Here is a 27,192-nt window from a genome sequence, read left to right on the forward strand (position 1 = left end):
TGTATGAAAAGTGCAATTTTTCCAGTCATAATGAATACCTAGAATTTGATGGTGGTGGTAAGTATTCATGAAAAAGGTAACATTAGTGAATGGGCAGCATGAATTCTGGAAATAAACAACAAAAAATCTCACACAGTGTCCCTTTCAGCATGGATCAATCCGATGTATTCCACAGTTGTCATAAAAGTGAGTTATTGAATTAAAGAGATGTTAAGTCATGTCAGGGGGGCTGTGTAACCAACAACAGTGAACTGCTAAATCCTCCTGCACATGTGTAGGCTAATCGAGCTATGTGAAATGCACTGCTTCTTGCTAGCCAATTTCGGATGGAACATGAAAAGTGAACAAATGTCGTCAATCAAGGATTCACTTCAGAAACGTGGGAAACAACAAAATCCCACATTTTTGAGGAATGAAAAAAAACAGATATTACCCAGTTACCAATATTTTTCATAAGCGCTTCTGTTCCGGACAAAGGTTTCTGGTTTATTTTCCGTTCCATGTAAAATAGTTCGAAAAGTTCAGTTTTCTTTTTCGGCTCTTGAATTTGTTCAAACAAACCCTTGGTGTGTGTGTGTGTGTGTGTGTGTGTGTGTGTGTGTGTGTGTGTGTGTGTGTGTGTGTGTGTGTGTGTGTGTGTGTGTGTGTGTGTGTGTGTACATATGTATGTGCGTGGATGGATGTGTTTATTTGCTGTGGTCTTATTGTGTTCTGTTGCAATTGGCATGGGGAGCCTCTCGACTTGGAGTCACGAAAAATATATACTTTCTTTTTTTTTTAAACCAATGCTTGCGTGAGAAAAACACCCCAAATAATCATTTGGCACAATATCCTTTCAGAACAGATGGTCAACTCCAGCCAGAAAACATTAGGCCTTTGGCATGATCACCGTGAGAGATTCGTAGATAAGTAAACAAAGGGAATATAGTATTTCCTACACGGCCTTTGGCATGATCACCGTGAGAGATTCGTAGATAAGTAAACAAAGGGAATATAGTATTTCCTACACGGAAAACTATATTTTGCCTCCAAAATGCGATGTGTGCTGTGGCGCAATTAAGTGGTGTGGTGTTGTTAGCACACTAAAGTGGCTGCACGCCAATTGTCACTGTGTTTGCCATAGCCTACTGTGAAAACAAAATGAAACCTCTCCCCATCCTTTCATGCTCCCCTCCAGCCCTCCATCCCTCCTACCCACCCCCACCTCTCTTCTTCCTTCTCTTCCTGCGTCCACAGTATATATGCTTTTCCCACATTTCCCACAAGAACTTCATTTAAAACAATTAGTGCTTCGCTAGGGAGCATGGGAAGCTGCAATTACTGGCAATGAGTCACAAATATGCCCGTGTAAAATGGATGTTCAAACAACAGCAGCAGTAGCAGTGGAAAGTTAATCGCTTAAAGTGTCCCAAGCCATGCACTCCACAAGGGAGGGGCTGAGGGGGGAACTAGGAGCTAAATCTCATCTAATGACTGACTAATGCATGAAATCGTGTCTAATATCTGCCGCCTTAAGATCAATGATTAAATAGCGTGGCGTGAAGGGCGGACTTTGAGATTACACAGCATATTTCATAGCCGACACTTACTTCGGCTCTCTGCTCTGTAAGTATGTAAGCGAAAACCCTGCATCTTAAACCCTCGATCTTATGGAGCTTATTGGAGCTTGATGCATTCATCTCATTTCGGACTTAATCATATTAATACTGAATCTTCAAAGTTTTGTTCCCTTTTTTGCCATTGCATAAAACAGTAAGAGGTCACCTCTGTGCGCACAGAAATGTGCTGAAGTACACACACACACACACACACACACACACACACACACACACACACACACACACACACACACACACACACACACACACACACACACACACACACACACACACACACACACACACACACGCGCGCGTATACAGGCACACACGCACACACGCACACGCACACACACAAACGCACGCGCGCGCGCACACACACACACACACACACACACACACACACACACACACACACACACACACACACACACACACACACACACACACACACACAAGTGTGCGATCGTCCGGCGCTTGTAAAGCTGTGGTGTGGGGATTATCGACTTCTCTCCCCTTGTCTGATGCCCGATGTCTTCTGTTCTCTATTGGAAAGGCATCAGCATGAAATAGTAGCATGCTTGATATTCGCCGCAAAAGGTGCTTGTATCAGCATGTTGGCTGTCCTGTCCCGGCCCTAGCGAAGCAGCATTGAGCAAGGCAAGCCCTCAGATAGTAGTCAGCAAGCAACACAAGGGGCTCACTGACAGCCAACCAGCCAGCCAGCCAGCCTGCGAGGGCGCGCCTCACACTGACTTGGCAACAAACACGGCCCACATCTTGCTTACCTGGCCCGCTGTTGTATTGGGACTGTGTGTTGGGGTCGGGCCAACAGCTCAGGGTTAAAGCATGATAACGTGCAGGTGATCGACATAACCATTATGAGTGCATCATCGATGCTCGTTTCCTCACCCCCTCACCCCTCCCTCTGGGCTCCTTGTGTGCTGACAGCATAACTGGGAGAGGGAGTGCAGTGGACCATCCAGTCCGCACAATTATGTATCATGCTTGTTGGTACATCATTGGTTGGTACATCATCTTTGTGTATTGACAGCAAAATACTGCCATGAAGTGTGGCCCGCCCACCCGCCCTCCCTCCGCAGTCTTGTGGGCAGCTTGCTTTGCTTGCTGGGCAGACGTTGGCTAATGGTTAAAGAGTTGGTCTTTCCATCTGGGAGTTGTGGGTTTGTATCCCACCTGACCTCTCCCTACACCTCCATCTATGGCTGAAGTACCTTTGAGCAAGACACCTCACCCCCACATTGCTCCGGGGACTGTAACCAATACCATGTAAATAACTGTAAGTTGCTTTGGATAAAACCGTCAGCAAATGTAATATGAAGTAATGTGACGTAATCATACATGTGTATTTCTATATTGACAACGTGGACCCTTGCTGTAGCAGGGAACACCCTTGTGTGTAGTTTGGCAAAATGCAGCTAGATGGGGTAAGTCATGTTTCCTCCCCCAGCTCTTTGTGTATTCAAAACAGCACAGTGTGCACTCTCTCTCAACTCACTGCTGTGTCATACTAATTACCACATCACCTATGTGCCCACCCCCATACACACAGGTCTTAACATATTGAAAACAAAATCTGGGAAGTTGTGTAGAGCTCTGCACAGTACTGTAGTTCAACACTTCTGTCATCCAGCAGTTTTTGCATTCACAGCAAAATCTGCAACGTGTCGACCCTCTCTCTCTGTGCTTATTAGTAAAGGTGCCTTTGAAAAAAGGGTTCTAAGTTCCCTGGTAGCTGGGGACATAAGACCTGGGGAACATAGGGATGATATTTGGACCATAAGGCTTTGCCAGAAGATAAAGGAGGTGTTATGAAGACATTTTCATCCGGTGAGCAGACGGGATGTCTTCTGATTGGCTGAGCCGGTGTCCTTTATTCCACGAGAACAGGACTCCTATGATGTCATGCGGGCGTGCAGGTGTCTAAGTTGCTTCTTTTCTAACTTTCTGGCGAAGTGCCGTTACTAATTCTAAACTGCAGGTTGCTATGGCACAGACCCCGTCGTTAATTATATCGCATTTGGTTGTCAAGCCAAGACCCCGTCGCATTTGGTTGTCAAGTAAAAAACCCAGTTGTCAATTCTATCGTATTTTGTTGCGAAGTCACCCCATTGTTCTGCGCGCATCCTTACATACCTCCGATAGAGGCGCTTCTCACTAGATTAGGAAGTGGTGCCCATGGCAACGAACGAAGCACAGTGCTTAAACTACTTTCTCACAAAGCCTTAGACCAACATATTAATAAATGATACTTAAATGCTGGCAGCCGGCCTTCGGCCTTCGAGACGTCCCGTTATCAAGGGAAAATGAAAACGGCTGCACCGTAGGGCTGTTAGAACCCATTATTTCCCTTGATATCGGGACACTTGACTGGCTGTTATTCCTTACATATTCAGTATAAACAAAATTTTGGCAAAATATGTAGTTAATGCACTTTGTCTTTATAGCACAGTGTTGCACTGTAGCGTGCTAGCCTGCTAGCCAGCTTGTTTGCTTGCTTGTGCAGTTTGTTATGAAGGGTCAGCCCAGGACAGGCCGAACAGACTCACTCTCAGCTGTAGAGGAGTTGGCAAGGGCTCTAAAAGTTCTGTTGTTGCCGTGGAGACCACTATAAACTGTCATCATAAATGTAATGACTCATTTCTATTGGCCTTTGCCAGGGTCTTGGCCTTTCCGAGCCATCCCTCAAAATTACAGTTACAATGTCCGACGCGCCAACAACTTATATGCGGAGGAGAGCGTGCGTTGCTTTGTTGATGCGTGTTTTGTTGCTGTAGCCCGTGTAACAGTCCAGTGGCCAGCAGCAGTTATTTACAACATGTACAGTGTGCCATAAAACCAGGAGTTATTGGCCAATGTCACACAGGCCACTGAAAGCACCCCCCTCCCCTAATCCACAGTCACTTCTCAGCACCTCCAAACACATCCAAAACAAAGCAACAAAGCTACTCATGTCTACCCTATATCCCTCCCTATATACGCTTGCCTGATTTATGGATCCATGGTGGGAGCTCACCATGTTTGCATGACTCGTCCTTTTTGACACCACAACGTTTTTCTCCGATATTCCCTCAGTATCTGATCAAGAAGAGTTTAGTTCAAGCTCCACAAAGATGTCTTCTGTGGCTAACAACTCTTTTGACTAAGATGATCGGGATGAATGAAAGTCTTCACAGACACGACTCACAACACATTATCCGGAAAATGTCAATGGGGTGCTTGATAATCTCTGTGGGTGCTCTAGCTTGGAAACACCCACACAACCTGTGCCTTTATCACCCATCCCCACTTTGAGTCAGACCCTGACGGCATTACTCATCGCCACCTGCCCACTGCAGAGCTATCTTCAGGGGGACTTTATGGGCTTATAGCCACGACATCTGTGGAGGAGAGAAAATGACACACGACAGAAAATGTTGTTTTTATCCCCTCTGTACCACTCTGGGTTTTACTACTAATTAATGTTTAAGACTTCAGATCCAGTGCAATAGTTGAAATTCAGAAATGCAAGGTTTATTTGCTTAGGGAGGGAGATAAAGGGACAAAAGGCCCCAGGAATTTCTCTCATTGTCCCTCTCTCCCTCCCTAACAGCTGGACAGGTACAGAGAAAAAAGAGCTTGAACAAGTGAAAATGAAAGCGAAAAGTGAAAGCCCAACTGGGAAACTCCAACTCCTTCATTGTGACACAGCACTCCACAGCACACAAGTGAACACTGCACACTGCACACAATCCAATTGCATTTATGCCTCATCCGTGCAAGGAGGAAGCACCCAATGGCACCAGAAAGGGAGCAGTGCGGCGGGACGGAACCATGCTCAGGGTACCTCAGTCATGGGGGCGGATGGGGGAGAGCACCCCGCCAACCTGGGGTGTCGGGAGTCAAACTGGCAAACTTTGGGCAAAAAACCCAAAGCGCTTACCCATAACTGCCCTAAACAACACTAGTATCTGAGTTTAAAGAGCCTTCACTGGAAGTGAGGTCACATTGACTGATGTCACGTACAGTTGTGGTCTTACTCAGTAGCAATCAGCAATAGTGATTTAAAAGTCTACTGGTCTAAGGCCTACTGGCAAATGCACCTCAATTGCCTCTTACAAACTAAAAGAGAGTTATTCAATTTCGGATAAAACAATGCATGGACATGGAAAAGTTATGTATGACATTGGGGGCAATATTCAGATTCCATCAATGTAAATGCAGTCATAAGGACCCTGTGAAGGCACTTGTTCTGCGGGCCTACTAGTGCACCAGATAATTGGCACGGAAAATGAAAAAAAAAAAATTTCGAACATGTTTTACATCGCCGTGACAAACGATCAGGCAAGCCCTGGCACAAAGAGGAAATATGCATTATTTCCCCAACAATAGTAATCCACCCTCATTCAAATGGAACACCATTCCGTTCCATTTATTGTTGTAGTTCACTCTCACTGTCTTTATCACCTTCTAGTCTGCCGCTAAGTACCCAGTACTCCCCTATCACACACACGCACACACACACACACATGCACACACACACATGCACACACACGCACGCACGCACGCACGCATGCATGCACGCACGCACACTCATGGGACACCCACACCAATGCACCCACCACCCACCCCCACCATCTCTATCTTTCCCCACCATTACTGCAAAGCTTGTACCTACACAACGTGAGCAGATATTAAATACGGATTACTGTCTTGTCTTGTCTTTTATTGTTCAGCACTTTTCCGATGGAGAGGGAGCAAAGAGTGCAGAGAGCAGAATTTTGTGTGTATGTGTGTGTGTGTGTGTGTGTGTGTGTGTGTGTGTGTGTGTGTGTGTGTGTGTGTGTGTGTGTGTGTGTGTGTGTGTGTGTGTGTGTGTGTGTATGTGTGTGTGTGTGTGTGTGTGTGTGTGTCTCTGTGTCTCTGTGTGTGAATGGATGCGTGCGTGTGTGCGTGTGTGCGTGCATGCATGCATGCGTGTGTGTGTGTGTGTGTGTGTGCCTGCGTGCGTGCGTTCGTGTGTGTGTGTGTGTGTGTGTGCATGTGTGCGTGTATGTTTGTGCCTGCGTGCGTGCATTCGTGTGTGTGTGTGACACGACCAGGGCCCTATATTCCTGAGCCTCACAGCAAATCCCCGTGGTGAGGAGAGGTGAGGCTCATTTCCATCTGCACTCATTTGCTTTTGCCGATCCCCCAAGGGGCACCTCTGCTGGCCCGCTGATTAGCGGCAGCTAGTTGGACACCTATGGTGTTATACTCTGCCAGGGGTCGCCCCAAGGGGCTGCTTAGGCTGGGGAAATTATAAGCAATGGAGGGGGTTGGAGAGAATTGGACCGCTGAAGGTGGTGATTGTGGTGGTGGTGGTGGTGGTGGAGGTGGAGATGGAGGGACTTGAGTGTCAGTTGTAAAGCCCCCTCGGGTTGTAGTGGGGGAGAGGGAGAGTGGGGTTGTGGGTGGTTGTAGGTGTCAGGTCCAAGCGGGTGTTCAGGTCGAGGAAATGAAAAGCAATGAGGGGAGGGGGAGTGGCTGGTGTGTGTGTGTGTGGGTGGTGGAGGTGGGGGTGGGGGTGGAGGTGGGTGCACTGAGACTTAAATCCGTCTTGTATAAGGTGATGCCGTGTCACTTGTGAAGTCCCCCTTGGGTGGAATAGAGGTGGAGAGAGGCAGCCCCAAGGGGCTTTCCAGGATGACAAAATTATAAGCAAAGAAGGGGGCGGAAGGTCGGATGATGCTGGGGGCGGTTCTGGGGCTGCAACCATGACTTATAAGTAAGTCCTTGGTGTAAGTATAGAGGGAGATGCTGTGTCACTCGTGAAGGCCCCTTCGAGCTGTGTTTTAAAGCTTGACAGAAGGACCCCCAGGGGCCCTGTCCTTTCACCCCCCAACTCCCCAAACCCTACACCCCCCACCCCTCACCCCCTGTCTTTATCCACACTTGCGGGGATGGTGACAAAGTCATTCTGTCACTTCTAAAGTGAAACAGGTGCTCTGCTAAGGGACCTGGGGTAAAGAGGCAGGTGCACAGTAAAAAAAAAATGCAGTGTTGCTAAAATTCAATGTGTAGGACAAAATTCTGGGACAAAATAAGATGTCAAATCAACTATGAAGGTGTTGACAAGAGATTGACAAGATTAAAATATAACAGGATGAATTAAACACTGCAATTTTGACAGTGTGAATGTTTTTTGTGTGTTATCTCTGGAATGTTCTACTGAAACTTTCTGTGGGGAAGTGTTTGTGAACTCCAGGTGTCACTTTTGGCAGTTGTCATTTGAGAGCTTTTGAAGTCAGTATTGACTTGAATCATTTTACTCATACAGTCATACTTTTAAAACATATTTTTTGGGTGTTTTTTTTACTTAACTTAGACAGGACAGTGAGGAGTGGGACAGGAAATGAGTGGGAGAGAGAGGCTCGGGAAATTACCCGGGTCGGGAATCAATCCCGGGTCACCAGCATAGCAGTCCAGTGCCCAGCAGACTAAACCATGGCTAGGCCCTGTACTGACAAACTCAACAGCATTGTTGAAATATTTCAATTCCACCTCGAATGTTAATTAAATGGCATAATGACACAAAAGGGGAAATCAATATATAAGCCCAAAGAAATAAAATGGGCAAAGTGTGAAATAAATAAACCTGAAATTAATTCAGCAGAGCTGTGGTGTCATTGGAGTAAAGAGGTGGATTAAGGCAAGCAGCCATCAATGGAGACATTTCAGGAAGTAATTAGCTCAGTATCTATTGTAGCTCTTTGGATATAACTGTCATTTTCTTGTGAAAATGTATAAACCAGTCTAAAAGGAGTAAAGTGCTACCTTGGGTTAACCCATCAAGGCACTGCTTTATAAATTTGCGGTTACCAGAGTGGCAATGACCAAGTCATAGTGCATTACTAAAGGCCCTGTGTTATGTAATACAGTTCAGTATTGTAGTACTTTGGTACTTGACCTTTCAAAGACTATTACAGCGTGCCATTTGAGGTACGGCGTGTATTATGGGACCACCGTGTGGTCTCACCTACATTCTGACACACTGCACTTACATAGGCCTGCATGAGGTAACCTCATGGTAAGATCACCTCTTCAATGATTCAAGTTGAAGGGTAGAGTGCATGACGGTACATGTTTCTGACCACTATAATAGATCATACATAATACACTACATTGCAGTGTGACTAGAATGAAATAAAAGCGATATGTAACATTGCTGTTAACATATAACCTATATTGTCTTTTCTATGTTGAATTGCTTTGTCATTGTTATGTTCTACTGTGTTGTGCTGAGCAGTGCTGTCATGTGCTACATTGTGATGTGTTGTGCCATGTTGCACCATGATGTGCCATATTCTGTTGTTTTTCCTGTGCTGTACTCTAACTGTTCTGTGTTGTGATACGTTGCAGTACAATGTGCTGTGCTGTGCTGTGGTGTACTACTATACTGTGCTGTGATGAAGTGCTGTCCTAGTTGTGTTGTGTTGTGTTGTGTTATGTGTTGTGTTGTGTTGTGTTGTGTTGTGTTGTGTTGTGTTGTGTTGTGTTGTGTTGTGTTGTGTTGTGTTGTGTTGTGCAGTGCTATGCTACGCTGTGCTGTGCTGTGTTGTGCTGTGCTGTGCTGTGCTGTGCTGTGCTGTGCTGTGCTGTGCTGTGCTGTGCTGTCCTGTGCTGTCCTGTGCGGTCGTGCTGCGCTGTGTTGCGGTGTGCTGTGCTGTGCTGTGTCGTACTGCGCTGTTTTGTGCTGTGTTGTGCTGTGCTGATGTCTTGTGCTGTTTTGTGCTGTGTTGTGCTGTGCTGATGTCTTGTGCTGTGTTGTGCTGTGCTGATGTCTTGTGCTGTGCTTTGCTTTGCTGAGTCATGTTGAATTGTGCTGCTGTGCTGTCAAAGTTCTTCTGCTAAAGTTACTTCACTTGGCGGCCTTCATGGTGACGCCTTCAGGGAGCTAGTATTTTAGACCCACCGAAAATGAATGTCAGATACAGTAGGCCTACCTAACAGTCAGAAAAATGGCTAAAATCACTGAAGAGTTTGTTAGAATAGAGTGTTTAGTTGCGTTTGTGAACCAAAATAAAGCTTTTAACACATTTTTTTCTCACTGTACTGGTAATTCAGACACTGCACGGGCACAGTACTTTCATAAATGCACAAGAGCAACAGTGGAACTAAAGCTGCCTGATGATTGGAACATTGTCTATTCCGTTCGAAATAGTGATTGTCTGTTGGCCGCGGAATAGGCGGGACCTTTGCCCGCACCCGCCATTCTTCCATTACAGACTGTCCCCATTCATTTCTTTTTTCTTTTTTAATGAATGATGTTTTTTGAGGGAAAGGTAGACATCAGACAGAACATCAATATACAATGCATCCTTTTCCACTCCTAGTTACGTATATAGGCTACATAAAGAAAAAAAAGAACAACAACCCCAGCCAACCCCCCCAAGACAGAAAGAAAGAAAGAAAGAAAGAAAGAAAGAAAGAAAGAAAGAAAGAAAGAAAAAAAGAGAACAAAAAGAGCAAGACAAAAAAGTACAGTGACGAGAATGAGAAAAATCAGTCTGTGATAATGGAAAGGTGGAATAAAAAAGTTCAGGAGCTCAGAAGTCTGGGTTTCTGACCATTTATCCAGCAGTGACTGCCAGGTTTTGGAGAATGCTCTCTCTCATCTTGAGTTGTTGTAGTGTAACTGTTCTGAGTGCAAAACACTGCCCAGAACTGTAAGCCATCGCTGAAGCAGAGGACAGGCGTCTGATTACCAATGTTACAGAATGAGGCATTTAGCCAAGAGAGTGCAGAGGGAAATAGGTTGTCATAGCCGCTAGTGTTGAGATTGCATTATACACAGCCAAAGTAGTTTTATGAAACGCATTTGAGATCTAGTCAAATGAGACACCAAAAGAGAATTTATTTAGGGCATCCCCAGAACTGATGCGTCAGAGTCCCTGCTGTTTACATTTATCACATAGCAGAGAAATGAAGCCTGTAGACTACTTTAAACTGTAACTAGGTGTTTATTGAAGTGCTATGAATCATGTCTAGAATAGACTCCCATACTGTTGTGCACAGTTCCATACCTACTTCCTAATTTTGAATTGCAGCAAACACTCTTTGATGGGCCACCAATATGCCAGACAGAGCAGAAATTGTACGTCTATTACCTGGAGTAAGACATATGTCCAGAATATTGTGTTGGGGTACGTTCATAATGTGGTATATGGGTCCTGATAAAATGTCTTATTTGAAGGAACCTGAAACAGTGTGAGGATGGAAGGTCATACAACTGTTGGAGAGGTTGAAAGGAGACTAGACAGCTTGCTCATTTCTATGGGGCATTTCATCAGTGGTACGTCTCCTCTCTTACAGTAAATACTGTCTCTGGTGCAGTGCTATGCTGGGTTGTTGTGTGCTGTGTTGTACCGTTCTGTGCTGCGCTGCACTGTGTTGTGCTGCTTTGTTATCCTCTGTTATGCAGATCGGATGGCTTGTGTTGTTTTGAGTTATTTCCTAATACGTCATGTATGCCAGATGCGTGATAATACCTGTGGTTCTGCTTTGGCTGTGTCTCGGTGTCTTGTCTGGCACTTCAAATGGTCCCTCATCCAGATTAGAAACCCAGATAACAGGACCGTCTCTCAAATTTTGGGAGGTTGTCATATGATCCTGATGCTATCATCGCTATCGAGTTGTGACACAAATTTCTGAAGCCCACACACATTGAACGGACGAGCGCTCACATCTGCTGATGTGAGAGGCATATCTGTTGAGTTTGATTATTTTCTTCTTCTTCTTTTAATTTGGGGCTTTGATGACTATCAGACCACATGTGGGCCTTATCAATAATCACATCTAGACGCCCGCAGCCAGCTCTCTCCTTATCAACCGACTCTTTTTTCGCTGCATTTCCAAATGCTGCTCAAAGCGTTTCGGTGATTTAAAAGCCTTTCCGAGCTGGCTGGGCGCTGGTCAGGGCGAGAAAGAGAGAGAGAGAGAGAGAGAGAGAGAGAGAGAGAGAGAGAGAGAGAGAGAGAGAGAGAGAGAGAGAGAGAGAGAGAAAGAAATAGAGACTCAAAGAGAGAGGGAAGGGGAAGATATAGATGGAGAGATAGCAAGAGAGACTGAGGAAAAGATAGAGAGATAAGGAGAGAGAGATGAGGAGAGAAAAAGATGGCGAGAGATAATGATAGAGATAGAGAAAGAGCGATGGAGAGGGAGGGAGAGAGAGAGAGAGAGAGACCGAAAGAGAGAGGGTGAAAGACAGACAGTGAGTGAGTGACAGTGCAAGAGAGAGAGGGGAATTGAAAGAGAGAATGAGAGACAGAGAGAGAGAGAATGAAAGTGGCAGAGAGAGAAAGAGAGAGAGAGAGAGAGAGAGAGAGAGAGAGAGAGAGAGAGAGAGAGAGAGAGAGAGAGAGAGAGAGAGAGAGAGAGAGAGAGAGAGAGAGAGAGAGAGAGGGCGAGCAGGCAGGTAGGCAGGCAGCACCACATGCCAGACGGATTTTTATGCAGCAAGGCACCTCTGACTGGTTCATGCCAGGCATAATGATTTGGGAACCCTGTCTTCTGTCCCAGATCAATATAACATGATGACTTGAATCTTTCAAAAGGGAACATTTTCATTTTTTTTCACCTCCTTTCCTTTTATTTTATTTTTCGCCCCCCTTGTCTCCATGGCATCTTGATGCCCAGCATGAGAATGATAGCGACTTTGACTTGAGCATGTGCAGTACTGAGGGTGCAGTCCCAGAGAAAAGGAAAAGAAGAGAAAAGAAGGAGTGGGGAGGCAGTGGGGGGGCGGCAGAGTGCGGGGTGAGAGGTGGCTGGGGGTTGAGATTGGGGGGGGGTTGAGTGTGATGTTTTTAGAATAAAATCGTGGCCCCGTCGGGCCAGGCTGCGTGCATATATACTACAGCGTAATACTACTGTGCCCACGGGACCGTGGAGCTACATTACTTTAGCATCGCCCGGCCCGTCAAAATCCCCCAAGATGAGGTCAGGTCTCTTGATGATGTTTGATCTGGGGAGTAACCTTTCTGGGGTGAATAATTGAGGCGAGACCGGAGAGGATGAACCCCTGTCTCCTCCAGGAAATGAGGACATTTGCCCCCCTCCCCACTCACCCCTCACTCGATTTTTACAGCACTCACTCACAGAAATTCGCACTCACTCAGACACACACAGATACAGACTCTTTCTTTGTCTGTCTTGGTCTCTGTCTCGGTCTCTCTCTCTTTCACACACACAGGCACACATGCATGCACGCATGCACGCACGCACGCACGCACGCACGCACGCACGCACACACACACACACACACACACACACACACACACACACACACACACACACACAGAGGCCTCTGGCTTGACTCACTCATATTTTGCCATGATGTGGAGTATCAGCTATTACTGCTCTATACATATATTAATGTGTAATGCCATAAATATCTGGTTGGAGGTCAGAGGCGATTCCACGCGCTGTTCAGGCCCTCAAGCGAAATCTCACCTCTTGAATTGACAAGTGGTCCGCTGTGGTTTCGAGATGGGCATTCCTCTGGGGACCTTTTATAGACTGGTGTTGTATTAGGTTGAAGTAGAGAGTCAAGCTTTAATTATAACTTTCACTGGATACTGTGGATCCTGAAGCATGCGCCTGATTTCCTCATACAAAATGCATGAGCATCTACTGCACATGACCAGTGTCAGGGTATAAGGCTTATTGATGATTACAGTGCGAACTGAAGTCATAGAGTTTTCCTGGATGTTGATAGACAGCCAGACAGCCAGACAGACAGACAGCCAGTCAGCCAGACAGACAGACAGACAGACAGACAGACAGATAGACAGATAGACAGATAGATAGATAGATAGATAGATAGATAGATAGATAGATAGATAGATAGATAGATAGATAGATAGATAGATAGATAGATAGATAGATAGATAGATAGATAGATAGATAGATAGATAGATAGATAGATAGATAGATAGATAGATAGATAGATAGATAGATAGATAGATAGATAGATAGATAGATAGAGAAAGGAGAGAGACCGTATGCAGGTACCAAATACAAGCACATCCATCTACCTGAAAATATTATGACTGAAAGAGCTGACAAGCATTGGGGACCTTTACCTTTAAATCCCCCGAAAAGCACAGTAGCTAGTTCTTTTTTTCCGGTTCCGCCACCTCCACACAGCCCTCCATTTCCACAATTTTCCTCCCAGCTTGTGTAGGCTCTAGTGCTCCGGCCCAGGCTCATCAGGCATGCTGATGCGGCCTCATCATCCTCCACCCTGTGGCTCTGGGGAAAAGGACCCCGCGCCTCCCCTGTCCCCCCCTCTCTCTCCCCAGGAACCGAGCCTTGTTACCACCCCCTACCCTACGCCAACATTTCCAACCCCCTACACACCCGCTGCGTAGCGCCTGCTGCCAACAATTATGATTGGTCTGACATGCCCCAAAGCACTGATGAGGGGGAAAATTGCCATCCTTTTTTGCTGCCTCCACTGAATGAACATTTCTACGGCAAAGAGAAATGATTTTCATTTTATTGACCCCCCTGAACTGGATTTTCTGGTGGTCTGGGAATTGGATTACTACACTAGATGAAGCGCACAAAAGAAAAGATGGAACTTCCCAGAGTGGTTTCGAGTAATGAGAACTAAGAATGTTTTAACCCACTCGTTAAGAGAAACAAATTCTACAAATTGAATTCAGCAGTTTTTAAAAGCAGTGTTTTTCAGACATTCGTTCTGCCATTTTCGTCCATGACCTTATTTCGTGTTTGCTTTGGGTCCAATTATAATTTCTTTAGGGGGTTGCAGTGAGGTTGACATTTATAAACTGACATGTCACATCGTGCACTTGAGTGGCTAACGAGGTGATTAAAAGCGTTTAGGAGACGGAATCAACAAATATGCTGGAAAAACACAAGTCCTTTTTTTGGTAAACACTTCACTTATGCTCCATTTATTCACTAAGTATATCATTTTTATCAACTTCATGTTTTTGTTCATATTGGTTGGTTTGGTTTGTTTTGGGTCAGGTTGGGTCAGAATCCAGTGTTGCGAGAATCCAGTGGTCATGACCTAGTTCATAATTTGAGCGAACGTGAACTGAAAGCACACTATTCACTGCCCGATGAACAAACTTTGAATGAGCTGATTTGAGAACAAACTACACACACCTTTGTTTAATAGGGTGACACATTCCCTTAGTGCTCAAGCAAAAACCCAGCCAAACAAATCACAAAGAGCCCTAATAATATAAGATGACGTCTAATACATATATTTTACCCTTCAGTGCAACATTATAGGCTTTTACAATCATATTGAACAATATAGCTCACAACAACCTCTTGCAAAAAGAACTACTAGATCGTTGTTGGAGCCATGAAAAAAACAGTTCATTTTGAAATGTGTGATCTGAACTTTGAACTAGTTCCTCCAACACTGTCAGAATCGGTCTAACTTCAGGGCTGATACGTTTGTCAAACACCTGATTGACATGCTGTATCCAGGAACTTTTAGAAGGCAGTCTCCTCATGAACCTGAGCTACACCATCACTATAGACCTTTCAAGCAGTCGGGCAGTTTCCAGTACATCATGTCAAGAACACTGATCACTGGGACGCTGGACATGCGTGCATGCGTCCGTGCGTGCGTGTATGTGTGTGTGAGTGTGTGTGTTGTGTGTGTGTGTGAGTGTGTGTGTTGGGGGGGGGTGTGTGTCCACTGGTATAGTCTACAGCACAGAGCACAGCCTACTGTTTCTATAGAGCAAAACACGACATTGGTGAGCAATACAGAAGTGAACATATCTGCTTTTCTCTTTGGTTTATTTTCAGCAGCATTAATGGCCTGCAGGCTGCTGAGAGAAAGGAAAATAACAAGGTCTGGCAAGTGTTTTGTTTGTCTTCCTCTGAGGCCACTTGTCTCTCATTCGTCTGTTTCTTTTCTTCTTGACACCTTGTCTTGGCGGTATATGCCAATGGCAGTGGCTATGCTCAGTCTCAGCCTCGGTGGCAACTGATGGGTTTTGTTGAGCAGCGCTGCTTCCAGCATTCTCTCTCTCTCTCTCTCTCTCTCTCTCTCTCTCTCTCTCTCTCTCTCTCTCTCTCTCTCTCTCTCTCTCTCTCTCTGTCTCGCTCTCCTTCCTTTCTTAGAATTTATGTCTGCTTTTTTCACTCAGTCTTTCCTGGTCTGTCCATTTCTGTCCTTCTCTCTTTCTCTTTCTGTCTCTGTCTCTCATAAACCACACACAGAGACACAGACACAGACACAGACACAGACACAGACACAGACACACACACACATACACACGCGGGCACACACCCACACCCACATCCACACCCACACCCACACCCACACGTACCAAGAGCACCTCTCTCTCTCTCTCTCTCTCTCTCTCTCTCTCTCTCTCTCTCTCTCTCTCTCTCTCTCTCTCTCTCTCTCTCTCTCTCTCTCTCTCTCTCTCTCTCTCTCTCTCTCATAAACCACACACAGAGACACAGACACAGACACAGACACAGACAGACACACACACACACATACACACGCGGGCAAACACACACACCCACTCCCACACACACACACGTACCAAGAGCACCTCTCTCTCTCTCTCTCTCTCTCTCTCTCTCTCTCTCTCTCTCTCTCTCTCTCTCTCTCTCTCTCTCTCTCTCTCTCTCTCTCTCTCTCTCTCCACCCCCCACTCTCTCTCCATTCCTCTTTCCATCTATGTCTCCAACCCAGCAGAACTGGGGTGTCTTCCGCTCACCCTGAATCCCTCCTGACTTGGCGTCAGGTAGCTCATGTCTGAAGGATAGTGGAGGCCACACACACACACACACACACACACACACACACACACACACACACACACACACACACACACACACACACACACACACACACACACACACACACACACACACACACACACACACACACACACACACACACACACACACACACACACACAGCAGAGGCCAGGCATCGTCCATGACACACATCCATGTCTGTGCCTTCTTCCCTCGATCCTTCTGAATTGAGCTTGCCTCTATCTCTTCACCGCAGGACTGTCCAAAGCTCTTCTCCAACTCTCTTTCCAATTCCCTCTCTCTCTCTCTCTCTCTCTCTCTCTCTCTCTCTCTCTCTCTCTCTCTCTCTCTCTCTCTCTCTCTCTCTCTCTCTCTCTCTCTCTCTCTCTCTCTCTCTCTTCCTCTCTCTGTTACCAATGTGCAGTGTGATATACTACAGTGCGTGGTCAGCTTCCAGCAAATTCCATCATTCCAATTTTTATTTATGTATTCTTTGCCTGTTGTGAGTGGAGGTATGCGTGCGTGCCATTGGCAGTAGTTGAATGGGAACACCATCGTGATTAAATATGTTTCTGTGCTTCGCCTAGCTCCCCTGCTGGGCACTTTGTAGCCATTCCGAGAGAGCTGGTTCAATGGCAGGCAACACTTTCTTCCCTTTTCAGCTGTGTGTTTTTGTGTTGCATGTTGCAAAGCTCAGAAAAAAAATATACAGTAGTGTCCCCATTTCTTTGAAAGGCATCTTTCCAGTTTATACATTTGTTCTCTTTCTGTCTCTCTGTGTATGTCTCTCTGTGTCTGTCTCTATGTGTGTGTTGTGTGTGTGTGTGTGTGTGTGCGAGTGTGCGTGTGTGTGAACACGCGTGCACGCATGTGTTTGTGTTTGTGTCTGTCTAATATTTAGTTACATAATTTCCCAGAACTGTCCGAACAAAGCCAAGTGCTCACTCACTTGCATAAATATTTGTAGAATTGTGAATTCCATCGTGATCACCAAGCACACTGCCGTCCACTCGGCAATGGAAAACAGACATTTGGTCTGCACATGTGAGTAGGAGGGGGTCAGGCTGATCGGGAGCCCAGGAGAGAAGTGTGTGGGGATGGTTCCCATGCTCAGGGAACCTCAAGAACAGGCAAACAGGATGGAGGAGTGGGGAATCAAACTGGTCACCCTTTGGCTAAAATGCTGATGGCTTGAGCACTACACCCAGTCATGTATACAGTAGGTCATGCTGTATACTGAACAGACAATCAAAAGCATTTGGGGAGGAAGTAGGACCGTTTAGGAGATATGCAGGTCAAAAGGGTACACACTGAAGGGCCTGCCGTGGCCTACTGTCACGGTAGGGCACTGGATTACTATGCGATTTTGGCCAGGGTCATTTGCCAAACCTTCCTGCTCATTTCCTGTCCCTCTATATCTGTCCTGTCACAATAATGGCACAAAAGCCCAAAAAATATCTTTAAAAAGCTTACACATAAGATATTGCTTATTGTTATCTTGAAAGGCTTGTAACTTCCTACATGATATATTTGGATTGGATGTACCTGTGTGTGTGTGTGTGTGTGTGTGTGTGTGTGTGTGTGTGTGTGTGTGTGTGTGTGTGTGTGTGTGTGTGTGTGTGTGTGTGTGTGTGTGTGTGTGTGTGTGTGTGTGTGTGTGTGTGTGTGTGCGTGCGTGCGTGCGTGTGTGCGTGCGTGCGTGTGTGTATTTGAGATATAGCATAGTTTATTTCTCTCGGTCAGAGTGTCTGTTCCCACATGCTGCCTTCATTTCCTTTAGTTATTCATTCTTGAAGCCCAATTTATACTCTGCATCAATCACTACATTTTCTGTTTATGCTGTGAATTGCGTGCACAATATGGTTAACATCTCATCCGGTGTTATTTGAGAGAGCGAGAGTGAGAGCGAGAGAGAGAGAGAGAAAAGAGAGAGAGAGAGAGACTGACAGAAAGAAAGAGTGGGGGGACATAGAGAGAGAGAGAGAGAGAGAGAGAGAGAGAGAGAGAGAGAGAGAGAGAGAGAGAGAGAGAGAGAGAGAGAGAGAGAGAGAGAGAGACATACACAGAGAGAGTGTAATATTCCTGTGTCATTCGAGAGGTCAATCTTTCAGTTTTGCCCTGGTCATTTATTTGTTTATTTTGGCGGCATGTGGTCTCGCGTCCGCCTCATCAAGTGTCCCAATCAGCGGCGGCCTTTGCAGGAGATGGGCCGTAATTTAAGAGGCCGTGTCACAGACAAGCATACAAATCAAAGATGACTCCCGCCGCCACACTCCAACACTCTCAGGTTTATATGCTGTGTGCCTCCTGAATCATCTAAGTCAGTCTAGCCTAGCGTTTCTCAACGGGGGCTCTACAATGCGCTAGGGAGCCCTAGAGGGGCATTGAGTAAGAGACAGTTGAAAGGGGGCAGCGCTTAGTTGCAATGGGGGGCATTAATCAATTATTTTATTCTAGTTGTTAGGCTTATGAGGAGGTCGGGGATGGGGGTAGGCTGCGAGAGTTGTGATGAGGTGAAGGGGGCGTTTATTAACAACAACAACAAAAAGGTTGAGAACCACTGGTCTAGCCAGACAGATGGCGGGCTCACCTTTCCCTTTTTCTGAGTTGTTCGACATTTCACCTCTTTTGTTTTCCTCTCTCTCTCGTCTCATCACTCTACTCATCTTTCCTCACCCCAAAGTCACCTGAATGGGAGTCATTAAATGAGACATATTATGCAAAAATCCCCCTGCTGTGTTTTTGTACTGTCACATCAATTTCCGATGCTACTAAAGTGCTCCAGGTGCCACAAAAAAACTATTTCCTGTGAGTTGGTTGAAAGGATTTTGTGTCAAGAGTACTGTGCTTATGGAAAGAAGACTCCCCACTGATCTATGTGTGGAGTGGAAATCTTCAAAGCACAACTAGAATCAAATCCACAGACCTACACTGTGCACACACCCTCCAAAATCTACAGATCGCCAGCGGACGAATTGTAGTAGAATCTGTGCACACAATTTAAAACTCAAGAATGAAACCATTGAAAGAAATCACTCAGACCTATGAAAGAAAATACTTTCATAGGCCGACTAGATCCTGCAACATAGAGAACAATCGCAATAGTAAATAAACAAATGAGATGTTTGACTGTGGTATATTACTATTGAAATGTTATATTAAAATATCAAATATTATAATATTAAAACATGAAGTGCTAAATGTTCAATGTCTCAAACAATGATATAAATAAGATCTGCAGTCAAGAAAAGACGACCCTCTTCACCCAAATCTTCCAAGGAGGAAAGGAATTCTTGTGTTTCCTCTGTCATTGGATCACATCTGGCCCCATCTCAAAACGCCATTTTTGTACTGAGAAAATGCCCTTCATACGCTAATAAAGTGAGCATATGGGCAGGCAGAAAACAGATGTTAAGTTACAAATCAGGGCGCGTCTTTACTGCAGGCAGAATCAATAAGCATCCAGTGTTGCAGAGAGTCCTTGGTCAAGATGACCTGTTGTAGATTTTCAGCAAGACATGGTTACATAAAATGTTGCACAAAAACCTGCTAGTCTGATCACCAAGAGAGTTACAGAGAGAGAGAGAGAGAGAGAGAGAGAGAGAGAGAGAGAGAGAGAGAGAGAGAGAGAGAGAGAGAGAGAGAGAGAGAGAGAGACTTTGACCTTTAACCATCCATGTATTGTATCTTCACCAGGTCAGATTACAACTTTAAGCCATAATTACACACCATTTGTAGTGGATGAAGGGAGGAAAACCTCTCCCACACCCAAAAACACACCTTCTTTGTAAACAGAAACAACATGGACTCACAATGTTCATCCCCAACTGAACAGCAGCTTCTGGATGCCCCCAACTGTCCAGAGAGTGAGAGAGAGAAAGAGAGAGAGAGAAAGAGAGACAGAGAGAGAGAGAGAGAGAGAGAGAGAAAGTGACAGAGAGTGAGAGAGAGAGAGAAAGCACACACACGCACGCACACATGCGCGCACGGGCGCACACACACACACACACACACGCACACACACACACACACACACACTCACACACACACACACACACACACACACACACACACACACACACACACACACACACACACACACACACGCACACACACGCACACACACACTCAAGATATAGCCTGAAGCAAAAGACAGATGAAATGTTCCCTTAAGAGTAGAGCAAATCGTAACACAACTAAAACGTAAGAAAAGGCTCCACAAGCAGCACTTCACACACTACTTTCACAATTTCAGTGCAACAGCAGCAGCACAACCACACAGCCTTTTATCTTCTCTCTGGCCTGAGTTATTAAACAGCATCGCATGGAAAAGCTGTCCGTCCGGAGTCGATACCGGCCTCAGAAATGATCATTAAAAGGGGCCCAGTGCACAGGGAATCGATGAGATAACTGAGAGGTGTTACAGTCCTCCCTTTTTGAACCCCACTTCAATTGCTCTAAATGTTATAGGTTATAACAAATTGATGGTGCTCGGCCCTATCCTCAGATGACCGCGTTATACACGTACACACAGCAGCGAATGAGGCGTTAATGAGTTACTTTGGCTGTTGAAGTGCCTGCTGTCTCCGAATAAGGGAACAGACATATACATTATACATGTGATATAGTCCAGATTTTTTTTCCATTGTTATTTCTTTAGGGTATGTTGTGTAATACATAGAAAAGTCATGTTGTTTGGATTTAATTAAGTATGCAAGCACATAAAGTAAAGCAAAGCATCAGTGCCAATTCATTTGCAACCATTTACATACAGCCCTCAGATTTACCAAGCAGTGGTAGTTTTCAATAACACCATTCTCAACCTCTTTCAGCGAATCATCAATTTATAATAAGGTAAAAGTCTCTTCTGAATTTGCCGTCCAGGGTAGACCACACTACCAAATCAGGGGTGCATTTCTTGAAACCATAGTTGCTAACTATGTTAGCCACTTTGTTGTTTGCAATGCAATTTCCCATTGACAACTACCGAAGTTGCTAACAGGCAAACAACTACGCTTTCAAGAAACACACCCCAGCCCTGGCCTACAACCACATCATCACAAAGAATATTTGGCAACTGACAAGTCGTCTCATATTGTGTGGTATCGAACTTAACAATCTCACGCATAGTGCAGCTGATGACACAAACTGCTTAGTGTTGCCTTAAACTGCCTCCAAACTTTAACTCAAAAAAAAGTTTTTAGAAAATTATCTCTGGACTGTTTTCAGAGTTGACTGCTCATAGTTATTTCCGTAGAGACATGCAAATTACAGCAGGATGAATAAAACTTAACACAATGAATGGGCAGTCTGTAATCTTGAGGACTGCATGACCTGACTGTAACCTCTGTTGCCCATTTTATTGTTGCATTTTAAGTCATACACTTGCTTGCAAATTTTGTTTTGACTGCAGCTGAGGTGGGAATAAAGTTCTGCGGCTAAAGCTCTGGCACTGTGGCTCCTTGCTTGCACGCCTATAGTTCAGCAAATAGATTTTGGATTTCATGCAATTTCCGAAGCATCAAGTCTTTCTGTGGGGGCATGTCAGAGCTGCGTATAATATATTTAACACTGTTACATAGTGTAATTTATTTACTATAGATTCATATGCCGAAAATGAATGCACATAAAAAGTTAAACAAAATAGAAGGGAATTCAGATGTCAAACTGAATTATACAGTGTTTTCATCATTTTTTCGTTCATTCATCATTCATTCAAAAGTTACAGTGGATCCCTTGAGTCAAAGCCAGGGGCATCACCCGTGGCAACAATCACTGCAATCAGCCATTTCCTCCACAGTACATAGTAATCAGCCCATTGCCTTAGTGTTCTCCAAGGGCGGTTCATCGTGTGATTTTGGAGGGATGGGGGCAACCGTGGCCTAATAGGTAGGACATTGGATCAGAGGGTTGCAGGTTCGAATCCCAACCTTACTCTTCCCTATACCTACATCCATTGCTGAAGTGCCCTTGAGCAATAGATGTAGGTACATTGCTCCATGGACTGTATCCAACACCCTGGAAAATATCTATAAGTCATTTTGTATAAAAAGCGGCAGTTAAGTGTAATGTAATATAATGTAATAATGGATACTTGGCATGACCTCAGTTTACCAGGTCCATTCATAGCACCTTGAGGACCAGACCCTGCTGGAGTGAATAACAAACCTTACAGCAGGGCTACACCGGATGTGCCAAGTCAAAGACTGTAACAATTACCTTCCACTACCATGATCAATAGAACTGGTTACATCAAATATGACAGTGCAATTGAAAAAAAAAATCCCATTTTATTCAACGGAAGACATCCAGTGTAGCCCTAGTCTTTCCCCCTTGACTATAATCCATTTAAAGTTCATTCACCTGCCATTCACCATTCACAAGCTTGCAACAAGCAAAGCATTATTTGGGAAATTCTTTGTTTTGGAACTTAACAATGCATGGTGTAGGCTGGTGTCCAGAGTATGTAGTCCTACTGCAAATATGCTGCTCATTGAAACTGTATGGTCTTCTGCCGTGAATATTTAATGAACTAATATTTATGTGTATGACCAAAGTAGGTTTTCAAGCTAAATATGTCTATTTCTGGAAATTCAAAATGGCAGAAATGGAGAAGATCCACCGTTTCATGTATGAAAAGTGCAATTCTCCCAGTCATAATGAATACTTATTTGATCGTGGTGGTAAGTATTTTTGAAAAAGGTAACATTTGTGAAAGGGCAGCATGAATTCTGGAAAGAAACTGGTAAAAAAAATGTACACAGTGCACCTTAAACGAAACCATTAACACTAACATTTGTGGACATACTCAAGAAGGACGCCGGAGCCCAGAGTACCAGCGAACTGAAAAGATGTATGGAGAATCGGGATGACTGGAAGCAACAATGGAAGGCTCGTTTGAGGACGACCTAGAGAGACATCAGACAAAAATGGCAGGTCATTTCGAGGAGGCATGTATACACTGTATTGTAGAATGTACCACATGTTGTTTAAAAGATTAACAGTGAACAATTGGTAGAAATAGTCATGCCTTCAGAAAATGAACCAACGCACAGCTCCTTCAGAGATGTCAGACGAGCTCACAGAGCTGTGCAGAACTACACAGTTCTGGCAAGAGCCAGGCTGTCCATGCACAGCATCTTGACCAAAATCAGGCCCATACCCTAGATTGGAGAGCAGAAAAACCCATTTTGTCTCCTTTCCTCTCCTGTCTTACTTCCCTCGACTGTTATGTGGTCACTCTGCTTTTCTCGGCTTTGCTTTGTCTCATTATCATGCTTCATGATGACCCATTTAGTTCCAGCTTCAAGCGCACACCCTCGCAGCTCAGCCAGTGCACGACGAAGGGCTCTCTACTGATCTCATCACTCCCTGATTCCCTTGATTATGTGAAGTTATCCACTGTGGACAGAATGGTGAGCAGGCACACACAGTGGGCTGAATTAATGTGTTCTCATCCAATACATGCTAGCAAATGATGGAAATTAGCCTGAGTCTCACCAGACCTGTATGCAGATGCTGTAATAGTCACTGAAAAAAAACTTTACATAGTACTACACTGCTATGATAGGGTGAAGGCCCTTTAGTTGTACATTACAACTTGGTCATTGCCATTCTGGCTGCTAATTTAAGGTCCATCCACAGCATCACACAGCATGACACAGTTGTGACAACTAGGGTACAGGAAGTCGGTTGGTGACATGATTCCCATATACCGTATATTCATGTCCATGGCTCTGAATGAAATGAAGCCCACAGTCTACCTTGTGGAGTAGAGAAAATACCAAACGTTCCTCTCTCTGCTTTTCTTTGGTCTGCTTTGCTTTGGCTCATTATCATGTTTCATGACCCATTTTTGCTCTTGCTTAAAGCACACAGCCTCACAGCTCAGCCAGTGCACAACCAAAGGAGAGCTGACACGGTGAGTTGAATGTGATTCCCCCCTGCTAATAAATGCTAACAAGTGATGGGAATTACAGTGTTAAAAATTAAAACTATTGATGGCATGTTAGTACTTGTGTTTGTATTTGTGCTGATACACATACTAACAAATGATTGGAACAACAGTGATGAAAATACTGTGTTGAAAATATTTTTTTCCTACTGGTAATCTGAGTTGAACATGATTTGTCTGCTTCAGGTTCATCCATATGTAGCATGGCGGAGAATTAACGGTCATTAATTAATATAATTATCAATTTTAAACAGCTTGCACGACTACGCCACTGGGGGAATTTCGCCCCCAGAAATAGTTTGACTTCAACTGGTAAACCCAAGGCAACACAGGTTCGTTAAGGACCACGTAGACAGGGTTCAAAGTACGTTTCTTTTATTGTCTTACACTTTCTTTTTAAGAATATATAAACAATTAAAATAACAGAGCTGTTGGCTCTATTGGACACCCGCACTCCCCACAGGGGCCAAGGAGGCCAAGGTTTTCCCCAACTAGTTGTACACAGCAAACCAAAATTAAATAATAAAATGAAAATACAAAAGCACGGCAAACCCACACCAATACCACTGCACACTTGTGTTTTACTTTTACGCACGGCAAACAAGAACTATCTGGGGGTAACCCGCACGTTGGGCGACCCAAGTGGTGTGGGGTGAGCCAAAACAAACAAAAGAAAATACAAAATTAACAAAAACAGAGAACTCTCACTTTCTCCTTATTAACACAAACCAAAAACTCAAAGTAAAGTCACGCAGATGCACACACACACTCACACACGTATTCTCACGGCAACTTAGGCTATATAAGCAGCAGCCCGCAGACAGGCCAACAGGTGGATCCACAGGTACCTGCACACAGAAATTACCGTAAAGGACCCATAACAGACACAGGCGATGCGCAATGCTTAGGTTAGCTTATAATGAGATGGCCACCTACCAAGAACAGCGAGGAGCACCGACTGTCTCCAGTCGCAGGGGAAGAGCACGCACAACACCGGCTCCTGTAACGCTGCAATAACAGCAATAATGAGCGCGCATGCAATATAATAGGCTCAAAGTTGCGATGTAGGAAACAGAAGAGCTACATACCCAAATATGAAGTGAACTAAATGTGGTCGCGCTTACAGCAACGTCGCACCCCCGTCATAGACCAAACTCCCCGAAATTGACCATCTCTCGTGAAGTGAGGCTCTACACGGGCCCGACTCCCCAGCTGCACCACCAACAAAGGCCAAACCTGCCCCAGGCACACAAACAACCTGCCACTTCCCTCAGTGAAGATTGTGCCAACCTTTTAAAGGCGTGCCAATTGGTGCCTACTGATCACATGGCGCACTAACGCAAGACAGACTTAATGATGCGGCTTAAAGACACACATCCCATCATGTTACATATATCATTATCCAGAGAAATGATAAACAGTAGGTTATCCTGACCTCTTGACATAAATGAGACCCACACTATGCCATAGCTAATGGAGTAGAGAAGAGAGCAAACCTTCCTCTCTGTCTCTTTTTTCCACTTTCACTTCTCTATTGCCACTCTGCTTTGGTTTGGCTCATTATATCATTCCGTGACCCATTTAGGCTTAACTTCAAGCACACAGCCTTACAAGCACTTCTCTACTGAATGCGTCATCACTCCTTAATTCCATTGATTCTAGCCAGCTACTCATCCAGAGTGTAAAAGGCAGAGTGAACAGAGTTGAGCTGAATGCGAAATACTGGAAATGTTCAGAGCTAAACCATGCTAATCAGTTAAGGGAATAACAGCTGAAAATAAACAGTGTTAAAAATAACCTTATGTTTTTCACAGGAAATCTGAACTGAGCATGAACTATCCACTTCAGGTCCATTCACAGCATAATTCACAGCGATGATGAGCATTCAGCTGATCACGGCATCTTAACTGAAATAAAGCCCAGACTGTTGCCTTAGCCCAGGGGCTCCACAAGGCCTCCCTGACATGGGTCGCACCACACTATTTTTCTATAAATCCCCTTTTACAACCATAGTCTAGGTCTGTTAGTCAGTGCCTCAGTGCCTGGGATATATAAAATAATAACTTATCGTAGTAATGTTCAGAGATGCTAATTAAATTTATTTATTATGTGGTTCTTAAATAACGGGAATGATGTTAATCTTATATTTAGTTTATTTTTCTGTATACATTAGTTATTCAATCTATTTAAACATTTATTTTGTTTTGCTTTGCTTTTCCTGCCAATCTGCTGCCCCTATCACCTCCTTGTGGCCACCCAGGGGTCCCCGGCCCCCACTTTGAAAACTGCTACTATGTGTGTTAACAATGTTCTTAAATGCCCTTAATATAGTTATATTAAAGGCATATTAATATGTAAGCTTTGGCAATACTGACACTATACAATCAAGGCATGATGCTAATAAAGCAAACTTAAATTGATTGGAACAAGTGTGTTGAAAATACTATGTTGAATATACTTTTTCCCCCCACTGGTAATCTGAACTGATCATGAACTGTCTGCATTAGGTTTATGCACCACATCATTCACAGAGATGAGAGGGGGGCATTTGGTCATCCAGAGCTTCTTGGCTCAAATGAAGCCCAGCCCTCTCGCTCTGTCTCTGTCTGTCTCTCTGTCTTTCCTCTCTCTCTCTCTCTCTCTCTCTCTCTCTCTCTCTCTCTCTCTCTCTCTCTCTCTCTCTCTCTCTCTCTCTCTCTCTCTCTCTCTCTCTCTCTCTCTCTCTGTCTTTCCTCTTTCTCTCTCTCTCTCTCTCTCTCTCTCTCTCTCTCTCTCTCTCTCTCTCTCTCTCTCTCTCTCTCTCTCTCTCTCTCTCTCTCTCTCTCTCTC

This window comes from Engraulis encrasicolus, chromosome 8 (assembly GCF_034702125.1).
Source record: "Engraulis encrasicolus isolate BLACKSEA-1 chromosome 8, IST_EnEncr_1.0, whole genome shotgun sequence".
Taxonomy (NCBI): Eukaryota; Metazoa; Chordata; class Actinopteri; order Clupeiformes; family Engraulidae; genus Engraulis; species Engraulis encrasicolus.